This window comes from Oncorhynchus masou, chromosome 25 (assembly GCF_036934945.1).
Source record: "Oncorhynchus masou masou isolate Uvic2021 chromosome 25, UVic_Omas_1.1, whole genome shotgun sequence".
NCBI classification, from domain to species: domain Eukaryota; kingdom Metazoa; phylum Chordata; class Actinopteri; order Salmoniformes; family Salmonidae; genus Oncorhynchus; species Oncorhynchus masou.
Genome location: NC_088236.1, coordinates 10,412,059 through 10,429,183, shown reverse-complemented (window position 1 = coordinate 10,429,183; position 17,125 = coordinate 10,412,059).

Sequence of the window (17,125 nt, the reverse complement as noted above, 5' to 3'; positions counted from 1 at the left end):
TCATTCAATCACAACATGGTGACAATGACAGAACATCTGGACAGATGAGATTAAACTTAATTTTTATTTTATTTTTAGATTTGATACGTTTCCTCATTCGGGACACAGTGATGTACAAATTAGCAGTAGAATCTCTTACATAATGCTTAGGTTGTACAGTCGTGGCCAAAAGTTTTGAGAATGATACAAATATTAATTTCCACAAAGTTTGCTGCTTCAGTGTCTTTAGATATTTTTGTCAGATGTTACTATGGAATACTGAAGTATAATTCCAAGCATTTCATAACTGTGTCAAAGGCTTTTATTGACAATTACATGAAGTTGATGCAAAGAGTCAATATTTGCAGCGTTGACCCTTCTTTTTCAAGACCTCTGCAATCCGCCCTGGTATGCAGTCAATTAACTTCTGGGCCACATCCTGACTGATGGCAGCCCATTCTTGCATAATCAATGTTTGGAGTTTGTCAGAATTTGTGAGTTTTTGTTTGTCTCTTGAGGATTGACCACAAGTCTCAATGGGATTAAGGTCTGGGGTGTTTCCTGGCCATGGACCCAAAATTTTGATGTCTTCTTCCCAGAGCCACTTAGTTATCACTTTTGCCTTATGGCAAGGTGCTCCATCATGCTGGAAGAGGCATTGTTCATCACCAAACTGTTCCTGGATGGTTGGGAGAAGTTCCTCTCAGAGGATGTGTTGGTATCATTCTCTATTCATGGCTGTGTTGTTAGGCAAAATTGTGAGTGAGCCCACTCCCTTGGCTGAGAAGCAACCTCACACATGAATGGTCTCAGGATGCTTTACTGTTGGTATGACATAGGACTGATGGTAGCGCTCACCTTGTCTTTTCCAGATAAGCTTTTTTCCAGATGCCCCAAACAATTGGAAAGGGGATTCATCAGAGAAAATGACTTAACCCCAGTCCTCAGCAGTACAATCCTTGTACCTTTTGCAGAATATCAGTCTGTCCCTGATGTTTTTCCTGGAGCAAAGTGGCTTCTTTGCTGCTCTTCTTGACACCGGGCCATCCTCCAAACGTCTTCGCCTCACTGTACGTGCAGATGCACTGCTGTCATTCCTGAGCAAGCTCTGTACTGGTGGTGCCCCGATCCCACACCCGAATCAGCTTTAGGAGACGGTCTTGGCACTTGCTGGACTTTCTTGGGCACCCTGAAGCCTTCTTCACAACAATTGAACCGCTCTCCTTGAAGTTCTTGATGATCCGATAAATGGTTGATTTAGGTGCAATCTTACTGGCAGCAATATCCTTGCCTGTGAAGCCCTTTTTGTGCAAAGCAATGATGACGGCACGTGTTTCCTTGCAGGTAACCATGGTTGACAGAGGAAGAACAATGATTCCAAGCACCACCCTCCTTTTGAAGTTTCCAGTCTGTTATTCGAACACAATCAGCATGACAGAGTGATCTCCAGCCTTGTCCTCATCAACACTCACACCTGTGTTAATGAGAGAATCACTGACATGATGTCAGCTGGTCCTTTTGTGGCAGGGCTGAAATGCAGTGGAAATGTTTTTGGGGGATTCAGTTCATTTGCATGGCAAAGAGGGACTTTGCAATTCATCTGATCACTCTTCATAATATTCTGGAGCATATGCAAATTGCCATCATACAAACTGAGTGTCACCGTCTGACCTTTATTTCCTTTGTTTTGTCTTTATTTAGTATGGTCAGGGCGTGAGTTGGGGTGGGCAGTCTGTGTCTTTTTCTATGTTGGGGTTTTGAGTTCAGCCTAGTATGGTTCTCAATCAGGTGTCATTAGTTGTCTCTGATTGAGAATCATACTTAGGTAGCCTGGGTTTCACTTTTGAGTTGTGGGTGTTTGTTTCCGTGTGAGTGTTTGTCGCCACACGGTACTGTTTCGGTTTTGTAGATTTCACGTTACCGTTTATTGTTTTTGTTCGAGTGTTCATTTGTCTTTATTAAATACATTATGGACACTTACCACGCTGCACCTTGGTCCTCCTCTCCTTCTCGCTACTCCTCCTCTGAAGAGGAGGAAGAATGCTGTTACAATGAGGCAGCAGACTTTGTGAAAATGAATATTTGTGTCATTCTCAAAACTTTTCGTCTTCTTCATTCTTCAAAACAAAAGGTAACTGAGACCATCATTGTAGTAGGAGATAAATTGAAGCTCTTGTATGTAAAAGGTTGAACTAAAAACAAGAAGAGTGCTTTCACCATATAATGAGAACACCTAGCAACCGAAAGGTTATGCGTTGGAATCTCATCACGGACAACTTTAGAAACTCTTCAACAACTTACTACTTTGCCACTACTTCCCCTTCCCTTAACCCTTCAACCTAACTCCTAAAACTTAACCCCCTATCCCCTAGCCTAGCTAATGTTAGCCAACTAGATACAATTCAAAACATATCACATGCTTTGCAAATTCGTAACATACAATACAAATTGTAATTCGTAACATATCATACAAAATGGATGATGGACAACCACAAATTAATGTGTCTCGGATTTACGTACAAATAGGAAATGCTTTAAGACCAGGTTGATGTCAAGCGTGTCTAGCTGTGCATCTTGGGAGAGTTTAGCAGTTGCAAGGTGATTGTTATGTAGTGCTACTAACTTTGAAGAGCCTGCCCCTTCCTGATCCTATGAGGTGATACTAACTCTGAAGAGCCTGCCCCTTACTGATCCTATGAGTTGCTAATCTCTGAAGCGCCTGCCCCTTTCTGATCCTATGAGTTGCTAATCTCTGAAGAGCCTGCCCCTTCCTGATCCTATGAGTTGCTAATCTCTGAAGAGCCTGCCCCTTCCTGATCCTATGAGGTGCTACTAACTCTGAAGAGCCTGCCCCTTTCTGATCCTAGGAGGTGCTACTAACTCTGAAGAGCCTGCCCCTTCCTGATCCTATGAGGTGCTACTCTCTGAAGAGCCTGCCCCTTCCTGATCCTATGAGGTGCTACTAACTCTGGAGAGCCTGTCTCTTCCTGATCCTATGAGGTGCTACTCTCTGGAGAGCCTGTCTCTAGCACTAATCCTTCCTTACACTCAAAACAACAGTTTGGTTTTGATCATGTTGAGCTCTGTCACATTTTGTTATCTGGTAGCCGTGAAGAGAACATTGTACTTCCATACCAACTGCCAAGCTCACGCCAGTTCTCTCTCTCTACCCTGTCTTTGTGTCTGCTTGTGTTGACATTACCTGCCTCGGCCCCATACCGGTGCCTGTTTGGTCAGGAAGACAGTTCTGATCACATCACAGATTCACACAGCAGTATTGTTATTTATTTAACTAGGCATGTCCGTTAAGAACAAATTCTTATTTACAATGAAGGCCTACCCCGGCCAAACCCAGACGACGCTGGGCCCATTACGCGCCACCATATTGGACTCCCAATTACGGCCGGATGTGTTGCAGCCTGGATTCGAACCAGCCACTGCATTAACGCCTCTTGCACTGAGATGCAGTGCCTTAGGGCTCCTGAGTGGTGCAGCGTTCTAACAGTAGCCTGGGCCCATGTCCATAAAGCTACTCAGTGTAGGAGTGCTGTTCTAGGATCAAGTCCCTCCTGTCCATTCAATCTTATTCATTGCGATCTAAAAGGCCAAACTGATCCTAGAGCAGAACTCCTACTCTGAGATTCTTTGTGAATACTGGCCCCGTTGTTAAGTAGCACCTTCACAAGAGGACTCAGACACCTACAGGAACACAGGGCTGTCTCTCTCTTCTACAAATGGACTTCCAACCCCTCCCTACCTGGCTGCCCTCTGGCTGAGTCCACTGCTTTTGTGTATTTGAGTACATGTTACTTTAAATACTTTATCAGTATTTTCAAATATACAGTCCCGAAACATGTACTTTTATTTGAGTATTTCAATGGTTATTTGTAAAAACCAAATAGTCTGCCAAATTGTTTAACAGACTCAAAAATACTGCTATGCATTTAACCCAGGTATTTTAAAATAGTATTTTAAAAGTATTTTTTTAACTTTTTAAATATAGGAGATCTTTCTTTTTAAATACAGGAGATCTTTCTTTTTAAATATAGGAGATCTTTCTTTTTAAATATAGGAGATCTTTCTTTTTAAAGTTGTACAAGTCCAGTCTCTCTACTGGCTTCCTCAGTGGTCCTGAACGTGTGACATTAGACCCTATTCCTGTGACATTAGACCCTATTCCTGTGACATTAGACCCTATTCCTGTGACATTAGACCCTATTCCTGTGACATTAGACCCTATTCCTGTGACATTAGACCCTATTCCTGTGACATTAGTCCCTATTCCTGTGACATTAGACCCTATTCCTGTGACATTAGTCCCTATTCCTGTGACATTAGTCCCTATTCCTGTGACATTAGTCCCTATTCCTGTGACATTAGTCCCTATTCCTGTGACATTAGTCCCTATTCCTGTGACATTAGTCCCTATTCCTGTGACATTAGTCCCTATTCCTGTGACATTAGTCCCTATTCCTGTGACATTAGTCCCTATTCCTGTGACATTAGTCCCTATTCCTGTGACATTAGTCCCTATTCCTGTGACATTAGTCCCTATTCCTGTGACATTAGACCCTATTCTTGTGACATTAGTCCCTATTCCTGTGACATTAGTCCCTATTCCTGTGACATTAGTCCCTATTCCTGTGACATTAGTCCCTATTCCTGTGACATTAGACCCTATTCTTGTGACATTAGACCCTATTCTTGTGACATTAGACCCTATTCCTGTGACATTAGACCCTATTCTTGTGACATTAGACCCTATTCCTGTGACATTAGACCCTATTCTTGTGACATTAGACCCTATTCTTGTGACATTAGACCCTATTCCTGTGACATTAGACCCTATTCCTGTGACATTAGACCCTATTCCTGTGACATTAGACCCTATTCCTGTGACACTATTGCTGTGACATTAGTCCCTATTGCTGTGACATTAGTCCCTATTCCTGTGACACTTGTAACATTAGACCCTATTCCTGTGACATTTGTCCTATTCCTGTGACATTAGACCCTATTCCTGTGACAGACCCTATTCCTGCGACATTAGTCCCTATTCCTGTGATATTAGTCCCTATTCCTGTGACATTAGTCCCTATTGCTGTGACATTAGTCCCTATTGCTGTGACATTAGTCCCTATTGCTGTGACATTAGTCCCTATTCCTGTGACACTTGTAACATTAGACCCTATTCCTGTGACATTTGTCCTATTCCTGTGACATTAGACCCTATTCCTGTGACATTAGACCCTATTCCTGTGACATTAGTCCCTATTCCTGTGATATTAGTCCCTATTCCTGTGACACTTGTGACATTAGACCCTATTCCTGTGACATTTGTCCTATTCCTGTGACATTAGACCCTATTCCTGTGACATTAGTCCCTATTCCTGTGACATTAGTCCCTATTCCTGTGACATTAGTCCCTATTCCTGTGATATTAGTCCCTATTCCTGTGACACTATTCCTGTGACATTAGTCCCTATTCCTGTGACATTAGTCCCTATTCATGTGACATTAGTCCCTATTCCTGCGACATTAGTCCCTATTCCTGTGACATTAGTCCCTATTCCTGTGACATTAGTCCCTATTCCTGTGACATTAGTCCCTATTCCTGTTTGTGGAAGAGGCACTTCCCTGTGAGGAGAAACAGTTGGTCTCTCTGCTGACTCACCAGACACCTCAGAGGTCATGGACACAGTCTCTGTGACCTGGTCTGGTGTCGTTCTGCTTGGCACTAGCTGTAGATGGTGCCTGTTCCTTCTGAACTGCCCCCCTTGGGCAGTTTCCACCCGGTATGAAGCTGGGGCCTTGAACAACAGCTGGTGTCGTCCAGCGTTTTTTGTCCATCAAGTTGTAATTTTTACCTTTATTGAACTAGGCAAGTCAGTTAAGAACAAATTCTTATTTTCAATGATGGCCTAGGAACAGTGGGTTAACTGACTGTTCAGGGGCAGAACGACAGATTTGTACCTTGTCAGCTCGGGGATTTGAACTTGCAACCTTCCGGTTACTAGTCCAACACTCTAAACACTAGGTTTCATGAGCACCGTGTCCCCAGGGCTCAGTGATGGAAGATTTGACTCCATTCCTGCGGTTGTAGTAAAACGTCCGTTTTGCAGGAGCGTCTACCGGTTTGACCTCCTCCTGGTCAGGCCAGTTTGGTTTCAGGAAGGGAGGGTTTGTCCTTTCTCCCCATCAGTAGATCGCTAATCAAGATCTCAGGGACTCCGAACCTAGCAAAGGCTGCTTTGAGCTTGGCTATGACCTGGTTACTAGTCCTGGTTGGAAGGTGGAGGATTTCTAGGAATATAGAATAGTCGTCTGACACTAGGTAGCTTTGCTTTTCGTAACTCACACAGATCTATTCCTATTTTCTGACATGATCTGGAGGAAAGCTCCCTAGACATTAATGGCTCTTTTATCTGTGTGCTCCTAGTTTCACAGCAAAATGCACACATTTGCACCTGTGAGATTTAAGGCCACCACACTGACTGGTTAGCTCTCTCCCTGCACTTAACCAGCCCTTGGTGTCCATCATGAATCCTATGTAGGAATGACTATACGGTTTCCCTTGTTCACTAGTCCATGTGTCTCTGGTAGTTCCCCCTCTCACCTGATGAAAGTCTCATCGTTTCAGGTGTTCTCGAAGTACTCAGGCCACCCATTTCTGAAGAACCACAGCGCTGACTACAGCCTGTGGGTCGGGTTCTGTGTTCAGTCTGACGTCCTCCATTCTCCGTGTGGGGGAGCAGGTAGATTACTTACAACTGATGTGACATACGCAGTCACGTCACTGTGGGATTCTGCTGCACCCTCGTGGTTTCTCAGTGGACCCCTGGACAGAGCATCAGCTACGTGTCTATCCTGGTGCGTACTCTGCGATTCCTCTAACACATCAACCTCATCGAGAGCCTTTGACACCTGATAGGAACATAGTCCACGTCCTTGCTAACGAGGGGCACAAGAGGTTTGTGGTCGTGACCAGCCTGAAGCTGTCTAGTCCATAGAGGTACATCTCAAAGCGTTCACAATCCCATAAGCTTGCTAAAACACTTTTTCAATCTCAGCGTACCTCGTCTCTGCATCACTCAGATGCCTGCGGGTCAGGCCTGACACCGTTTGAATCAATGATGTACCCCAGGAAGCGAAGCTGGCTTTGTTTGAGCTTACACTTGTAGAGCTTGATCCCACTTCTGACACCTTGTAATGACCTTGGTTGTATCTAAGATATAAAATACTTTTATCCGTAGGTTCTTTTCATGTGACTGAATGCTAAGTAGCCATGATCCCCACTTCCCTCATGATCTAGCGCAAGTAACAATATGAATTAAGACCAATTCATCACAATGTCCGTTCATTCTATTGGTTAGGTTTCCAGTGACGATCCCCCTCGCGCAGTCTTTTTGTTCTGTATCTATGACGCGACCCAGTCATTCGTTCTAAATGTGCCGTTGCCATGCTGCCTGGCAATGTTCTTATCCTTTGCTTGCTAGCTAGCCAACTATGGCTAACAGTCACGTCAAACCATACAGCTGGAATAACAAAGTAGCGACGTTTAATTTCGTTTGACTTGTTTTTCTATTTACATTTCTTTGTATAATCCATAAAAATTATGCCAAATGATGGCTGAGAAAAGATGTCCGTCTCGTCCAGACATGTTCATTCTCCATAGGACAGTGGAGATAGACATTAACGTTTCTACAAACCAAATGTTAGGCTAGAAGCAGGGGGAGATAATGTCGAGATGCCTTTTTACACTTGGAGATCAAGTTAATGAATTGGCTGGCTGGCTGAGCTGAGGGATTTCTCAGATGGAACAGAATAAAATGCCTATTTTTTGCGTTATAGCCATGCTAAACAGGTTTTTTAGTATGGCTTACACAATGCTTGTTTTTACCAACCCGCAGTAGAATCAGATTTTATGACTTTGTGGCTGCACCAGTTAGTGACCACTATACAGAGCTGACTCCAGAACATTCATGGTGATACCTGATACTACCGCACTGTATAATAACCACTTTGACAAATGAGCTGGTGTGACTCAGGGGCAGATCACCAATCAGATCATAAGCGGGAGGTTTAAGAGATGTTAAAGTAGGTTAACCATTCCCTTTAAGAAGAGACACAGGTGGTGAACTATCCCATTTAAAGATAACCCGTTTATAATAGCAATAAGGCACCTCGGGGGTTTGAGGTATATGGCCAATATACCACAGCTAAGGGCTGTGTCCAGGCACTCCGCTTTGTCGTGCATAAGAACAGCCCTTAGCCGTGGTATATTACAAAGTAGCGCTTTGGTGAACTCAAAAGCATAGTTACAGTCCTTGGACCACTTAAATGGTACCTTGGGACTAAGCAGAGATGAAAGGGGAGCTACTACCGTCGAAATTCTTACAGAATGTACGATAGTATCCTACCATCCCCAGGAATCTGCGCAACTGGCGACGAGTCGTGGGAGCAGAAAAAGCAACAATTGCTTCCACTTTGCCAGGTACTAGGTGCACTTGACCTCATCCCACGTGTTTCCCTAAGTCAGTCACAGTAGCCTTCCCAAACTCACACTTGGCCAAACTGAGGGTTAAAGAAGCATTCTCCAACCACTGAAACACACTTTAAGGTGGAGAGATGATCAGACCAAGTAGACGAATGAATCACCACATCGTCAAGGTAAGCAGTATAATTTCGCACATCCGCGAACAATGTTAACTAGGCACTGAAAAGCTGCAGGTGCATTACACATTCCAAAGGGCATCACAGTGTATTGTACGAAGTTATCAGGCGTAACGAAAGCCGAGATGTCCGAAACTCGAGAGGTCAGAGGCACCTGCCAATAACCTTTTAGCAGATCTAATTCTATCAATTCCGTATTCTAAGCGAGATAGAGGAAAAGAATCAGACTTTGTAACTGCATTTACGCGACGATAGTCCATACATAAGCGGGACGTACTGCCAGGCTTAGGAACAAGAATACACGGGGAACTCCAAGAGCTGTTACTGGGTTTTGCCATGTCATTCTGTAATAAATAAGTTACCTCCCTTTTCTTAGCATTAACCCGGTATATAGGAGCAGCGTTCCCCCACATCCACGTTATGTTCCAAGATGGACGTGCGACTTTGAACGCCCTGAAACACATTGAGAAAACTATTTATCAATAGGATAAGATCATTATTTTGATCGTTATCAAAATGTTCCATTTGAGAGGGTAACTTAACTCTGATTTACAGAGTTCACACTGCTGTAACGTATGACATAACTCCAACCCATCCTCCTTAGCCTCCTCTAGATCCCAGCTAGGCTTCAGTACCACCGCAGCCACACTGGAGACGGGCTGGACCGGCTTACCTGAGGAGCTGTCTGGAGAGTCACGTACATAATATGCTTTCAGCATGTTAACATGACACACACGGGAAGAACGCCTTCGATCTGGTGTCTTTATCACATACTTGGTGACACCAAGTTTCTTTTCCACAAGATATGGTCCAGAAAAACATGCCGACAGAGATGAGCCAGGGATTGGCAACAAAACTAAAACTTGATAACCCCTGGTGCAAAAGAACGGCCAACAGCCTTTTTGTCATAATGCAACTTCATGCGTTTTTTGAGACGAGGAGAGAGACTTTTGGGCTAACGTACATGCGGCGTGCAGTCTCTCCCGTATCTTACTGACATAATCCAACACATTTTTAGGGGCGCAACTGGGTGTAGGAGATAAGATATTGGCCTTCAAAACTTTCAGCAGACCCCGTGGGGTGTGTCCAAACACAAGGTCAGCAGGGCTGAACCCTAAGGACTCTTGTATTGTTTCCCTAATAGCCAATAGGACAAAGGGCACCCCCAATGGGCGAGCCAAAGACTTGACTAAACCCACACTTTTTATTTTAGGGGACGGTGACAGGGACTGTTTCAGTTTATTTTTCAAAACTGTGCAGTCCGCAATCACTTGACCCTTTTGGTTGTCAGAGGAAAAGCGACCTGAACGAGGCACTGATGACGTAATCGTTCGGCCTTCAAAACGAGGTGCAGGAAAATGGCTTCCTGGAATCCCCCAAGCAGCTGATTAGTCGACTCCATGGCAAATTGGAGCTAACCCCGCCCTCTCGTCAGAGGACGCAGCTGTCTTCAATTACAGACTCCTTCTGAAGCAATATAAGCCAGTGTTCTGTTGCTCAGAAGAGAGATGATTGCTGAAAGAATAGAGCTGATGGTTAGATCCTGTTTTGGTTGTTTCTCAGATAGAGCTGATGGTTATGTCCTGTATTTTGGTTAGTGTTGCTGAGAGCGATGATTAGTTGTTGCTAAGGAGATTTTTGGTAGGTCCTATGTTAGATGATTGCTGAGAAGAGAGGTGAGGGTGATATTCTGTGTTGGTTGTTGTTAGGAGAGAGATGATGAGTGTGTCCTGTGTTGATTGTTGCTGGGGAGCTGATGGGTAAATTCTGTGTTAGTTGTTGCTCAGAGTTTTGTTAAGTATTGTGTAGCCGTTGCTTCTGAGGTATGTGTGTGCCAATAGGATGCAGTGGTTTTGATTATTGTTATTCTGTTTTTGTTTCCAGGGGGGAAGGGGAAGGCACCTTGGGAGTACTTAGGCTAGAGGCCTGCGGGCATACATATATCCGTAGTATATACTCTGTCTATGCACACTAGGTAAGACCTGGGTGAACCGTCCCTGTATTTTGGTCAGTGCGCCAGGTGGTGGTAGACAGGTAAGGTAGGAGAGGGGGGCTTTTGACATTTACTTCCTTTGCTTTGGTTCCGTCCAGCCCTTTATCCCCAAAATTACCATGTGACGGAATACATTTCCTGTAAATGGTACCATTCTCTGCCTTTGTCATCCTTACTCGCACCTACAGTCCCATAGCTCTTTCACTCCAAGGGGAGTTGAGTTATACCAGGGTATTGCGTTCCCTCTTCCTAGAGGCGCAACATAATGGGGGCTCATCCGGGATCCATTAACCCACCGGACCCTGCTGCTCTGAGCTCTGTGGTTAGTGATTGAGGTGGGATGGTAGGTTGTGAGTTTGGATGACTTGTTTAGTTAGCGTGTATTCAGAAAGATGCAGTGTACAAAATGGCTGCCTCAGCCATCTCCAAATTCATTGAAGTGCCATCTGTTGATAGTTTGGTGCGTTTGCGGAAAGTAGAACTTTTCGCTGTAGCTGACCATTATGGATTCTTCGTCCCTGAGAAAGCACTTAAGGCTGAGCTTTTGGTGCAAGTCAGGGAGGGTTTAATGAGAAAACAAATTCTCTCGTTGAAAGAGGATGAGGGAGGCTTCAGGGGAGGAGGCAGGTAGACCTTCCGATGCCAAGTTGGAGGACAGGGCGGAGGAAGGGGTTGCTCGTACCCCCTTTACATTGCCCCGATATGACCCTTTATCTTCTGCTTTGGGTCATTCAGATGGGACCTCTAGGCTGAAGGTGAGGCAGGCCCGTTTAGAAATGCAGCAAAAAGATAGACAGATGATGTTTGATCTAGAAATTAGGAGAATGGAAATCGACAAGGAGGTGAGGATCCGACAACTGGAGCTAGACGCTGGCTCCAGTTCGACTCCACAACCTGCTCATCAAGTCCATTTCGCTGTGAGTAGAAATATAGCTTTCGTCCCTCCATTTCGAGAGGCGGAAGTTGATTCCATGTCTCTGCGTTTGAGCATGTTGCCGCTGCATTGGCCACTCGAGGTTTGGCCGCTCCTGTTGCAATGTAAATTGTCTGGGAAATCCCAGGAAGTAGTAACTGCTCTCTCCCTGGAAGACAGTTTACACTATGATACAGTTAAAACTACCGTGTTGCGGGCTTATGAGTTGGTACCTGAAGCTTATAGGCAGCGCTTCAGGAACCACAAAAAACCCTCCCACCATACTTTTGTTGCGTTTGCTAGGGACAGAGAGTCTCTGTTTAATCGCTGGTGTTCAGCCAGCAAAGCTAACACCTTTGTTGATATTCAGGAGTTGATGCTGGAGGATTTTAAAAGCAACCTCCTTGATAGAATTGTAGTTAATTTAAATGAGCAGAAAGTGGCAACATTGGCCTAGGCAGCAGTGTTGGTAGATCTTGCTTTGACACACAAGACTGTCTTTGGTGAGCCTCGTTTTGAAGGCCGAACGATTATCTCATCAGTGCCTCGTTCATGTCGCTTTTCCTCTGACAACCCTAAGCCCTTTCATGAAATCCGTGAATGTTTTTACTGTCACCAAAAGGGTCAAGTGATTGCGGACTGCACAGTTTTGAAAAATAAACAAACAGTCCCTGTCACCATCCCCTAAAATGAAAAGTGTGGGTTTAGTCAAGCCTTTGGTTCATCCGTTGGACTGAGTTATTGATTCAACATTTGAGAAACCGGATCCTGTCTATGCTCCGTTTATCTCTGCCGGTTGTGTTTCCTTAACTGGAGAACAAGCTGATCAAAAGTCTATCCAAATCCTACGAGACACCGGGGCGGCGCAGTCAGTAATTGTTACTGATGCTTTATCCTGGTCTCCTGAAACATATTGTGGTTGGCATGTCATATTACAGGGAATAGAGAGACAAACAGTACCTGTACCATTACACTGGGTCCACTTAGTGTCAGACTTGGTATCAGGACGTTGGTGTAGTGTCTACACTGCAAGTAGAAGGAGTCAACTTGCTACTAGGGAACGATATCGCTGGTGGTAACGTCATGCCTGAGTTAGGTTGTTTGACAACCCAGAAATCAAAACTAGAGATGAGGAATTGGTTTAAGCATTTCCCCATGTTTTTCCTGCTTGTGTTTTGAGGGCACAATCTCGCAAGCTAGGAGATGTGGTGGATATGTCTACTTCCATTTTTGAGAATGTTGAGGTAGAAGACAATGCACCGAGTATTCCTTCTGCAATGGCGTCCGTTTTTACCCCCGTAAAAACTAAGGCAGGGGAAAGCGAAATCGCATGACATTTTTGTTTGTCACCCCTGAGAAGGTGATTGAATGTCAAAAAGGAGACACAAGTCTTCAAGTGTTTTGCTTCGGTAATTTTCATTGAGGAAGCAGGAGTTTTGATGCGTAAATGGGCAGCTCATGACACCGTTACTGACTGGAGTGAAGTGTGTCAAGTGCTTGTTCCTACACCGTTCCGACAGCAAGTGCTGTCACTCACCCATGACCAGGCGTGGTCCGGACATTTGGGGATCATGAAAACTTCTAACAGAGTCCTTCAACATTTTTTTTCTGGACAGGTTTAAAGTCTGACGTTGTCCGATTGTGTAAAACATGTTACGCATGTTAACTCACTGGGAAACTGACTCAAACAGTTCCTCGAGCGCCGCTCTGCCCGATTAATGTGGTGGGGGGGGACCGTTTGAAAGAGTGCTAATCGATTGTGTAGGTCCGTTGCCAAAAACCAGGTCAGGTAACCAGGTCTTACTAACAATAATGTGCAGTGCTACTCGATACCCATAGGCTATCCCTCTCCGTACTATAATGGCTAAGACTGTGGTGAAGGCACCGAGTGAAGTTATTCTCTACGTTTGGACTCCCTAAAGTAATCCAAACTGATCAGGGATCCAATTTGATGTCAAAGCTGTTCTCAAATGTGTTAAAGACGCTGTGTATTTCCCATCAGGTCTCCAGTCCGTATCATCTGGAGAGTCAAGGGGCTCTTGAACGCTGGCATCAGACGCTGAAGGCGATGCTACGCAAGTATTGCATGGATACCAGTACTGATTGGGATGAGGTGGTGCCTTTTGTCCTATTTGCTATTAGGGAAACAATACAAGAGTCCTTAGGGTTCAGCCCTGCTGACCTTGTGTTTGGACACACCCCACGGGGTCCGCTGAAAATTTTGAAGGAGCATATCTCATCTCCTACACCCAGTAGCGCCCCTAAAAATGTGTTGGATTATGTCAGTAAGATGCGGGAGAGACTGCACGCCGCATGTACGTTAGCCCAAAAGTCTCTCTCCTCGTCTCAAAAATGCATGAAGTTCCATTATGATAAATAGTTTTCTCAATGTTTTAGGACGTTCAAAGTTGCACGTCCATCTTGGAACATGACGTGGATGAACGCGGCTCCTATACGTCAGCATCCGTACCGGGTTAATGCTAAGAAAAGGGAGGTAGCTTATTTATTACAGAATGACATGGCAAAACCCAGTAACAGCTCTTGGAGTTCCCTGTGTATTCTTGTTCCTAAGCCTGGCGGTACGGCCCGCTTATGTACGGACTATCGTCGCGTAAATGCAGTTACAAAGTCTGATTCTTTTCCTCTACCTCGCTTAGATGACGGAATCGATAGAATTCGATAGATTTGCTAAAAGGTTATTGACAGGTGTCTCTGACCTCTCGAGCTTTGGACATCTTGGCATTCGTTACGCCTGATAACTTCGTACAATACACTGTGATGCCCTTTGGAATGTGTAATGCACCTGCAGCTTTTCAGTGCCTAGTTAACATTGCGGATGTGCCAAATTGTACTGCTTACCTTGACGATGTGGTGATTCATTCGTCTACTCGGTCTGATCAGCTCTCCACCTTGAAAAGGATGTTTCAGTGGTTGGAGAATGCTTCTTAAACCCTCAATTTGGCCAAGTGTGAGTTTGGGAAGGCTACTGTGACTGAGTTAGGGAAACAAGCGGGACGAGGTCAAGTGCGCCCAGTAACTGGCAAAGTGGAAGCAATTGTTGCTTTTTCTGCTCCCACAACTCGCCGCCAGTTGCGCAGATTCCTGGGGATGGTAGGGAACTATCAAATGTCTTATATTAAGTAAAGCAGACAACATCAATTTCTTGATTTAAAAATGTACGGATAGCAAGAGGCACAACTCCAACACAGCCATTATTTACAAAAGATGCATGTGTGTTAAATGAGCCAGAACATTGGCAGAAGGGATGACTACATGTTCTCTTGATAATTGCCTGAATTATGGGTTGTCAGGGAAACATTTATGGAGTTAAAAAGTAAAATATTTTCTTTATGAATGCAGTGAGGTAAAAGTTGTCAAATGTAAATAGTAAAGTACATAAACTAATTTTCAGCAAACTTAACATATGTAAATGTTTGTATGACCATAAGATTCAACAACAGACATAAACTGAACAACTTCCACAGACATGTGACCAACAGAAATTGAATAATGTGTCTGAACAAAGGGGGGGTAAAAATAAAAAAGTAAGTCAGTATTGGGTGTGGTCACCAGCTGCATTAAGTACATTGTGTACTTAATGGACTGCACCAATTTGCCAGTTCTTGCTATGAAATGTTACCCCACTCCTGGATATTTTTGCGGGGAATGGCCCAAGCCCTCACCCTACGATCCAACAGGTCCCAGTCGTGTTCAATGGGATTGAGATCCGGCCTCTTCGCTGGCCATGGCAGAACACTGACATTCCTGTCTTGCAGGAAATCACGCACAGAACGAACAGTATGGCTGGTGGCATTGTCATGCTGGAGGGTCATGTCAGAATGAGCCTGCATGAAGGGTACCACATGAGGGGGGAGGATGTCTTCCCTGTAACGCATAGCATTGAGATTGCCTGCAATGACAACAAACTCAGTCCGATGATGCTGTGACATACCACCCCAGACCATGACAGACCCTCCACCTCCAAATCGATCCCGCTCCAGAGTACAGGCCTCGGTGTAACGCTCATTCCTTTGATGATAAACGCAAATCCGACCATCACCCCTGGTGAGACAAAACCGCGACTCGTCAGTGAAGAGCACTTTTTGCCAGTCCTGTTGGGTCCAGCGACGGTGGGTTTGTACCCATGGGCGACGTTGTTGCCGGTGATGTCTGGTGAGGAGCTGCCTTACAACAGGCCTACAAGCCCTCAGTCCAGTTGTTACACATGGTCTGCCACTGCGAGGACGATCAGCTGTCCGTTCTATCTTAGGCGCCACACAGTACGGACATTGTCATTTATTGCCCTGGCCACATCTGCAGTCCTCATGCCTCCTTGCAGCATGCCTAAGGCACGTTCACGCAGATGAGCAGGGACCCTGGGCATCTTTCTTTTTGGTGTTTTTCAGAGTCAGTAGAAAGGCCTCTTTAGTGTCCTAACTTTTCATAACTGTGACCTTATTTGCCTATAGCTTAGGTATGATAATTTTCTTGTCCCGAAGAAGCTTAATCAATTGGGCCGATGTTCGAGCCGGAGCACAGCCTGGGGAGCACACTATCCTAGTCCACTGGTCATTCCATAATCTGATTATAAAAAATATAAAATATATACATATATTTCACTGTGTAAATTCATTGGGTATAGGCTATTCACTGCAATATTAGGCCTTATTTTCAGCTAATGAATTATGGGTTGCATTCGCTTCTAGAACTTAGGCAAGCAACACCTGTCTTCACGTTTCTCTTTGCGCAATTACGCACCTGGCCTCTGCTGCCTCTCAGCTCCAGCTATTCCTCTGAGCTCGTGGAGTCCTAGGAAAAGCTACACTACATTAGCTTGTGTACAATTAATTTGAGCATTTTATTTACTACTACTAGCCTATCAAGGAGAGATTCCAGAGACGGCGAGAGCGTGCGATCAAGATACACAAAAGTCCTGTCCTCGGAACCAGAAGTATGTGTACATCTGCTCGTTGAACATCTCATTCCAAAATCATGGGCATTAATATGGAGTTGGTCCCCCCCTTTGCGGCTATAACAGCCTCCACTCTTCTGGGAAGGCTTTCCACTAGATGTCACCACAGCAATGATCAAACTTGCTTCCATTCAGCTACAAGAGCATTAGTGAGGTCGGGCGTTCCAATTCATCCCAAAGGTGTTTGATGGGGTTGAGGTCAGGGCTCTGCGCAGGCCGGTCAAGTTCTTCTACACAGATTGAAAACCATTTCTGTATGGACCTTGCCTTGTGCACGGGGACATTGTCATGCTGAAAAACAGGAAAGGGCCTTCCCCAAACTGTTGCCACAAAGTTGGAAGCTCAGAATCATCTAAAATGTCATTGTATGCTGTTGCATTAAAATTCCCCTTCACTGGAACTAAGGAGCCTAGCCCGAAGCATGAAAAACAGCCACAGACCATTATTCCTCCACCACACTTTACAGTTGGAACTATGCATTGGGCCTGGCATCCACCAAATCCATATTAGTGTGTAGCCCAAACTGAGTGGACGCTGCAGATGTTTGTGAGAAAGATTTTCGGGATGTCTCCTGGTCTGTAAAAAAACGCTCTAG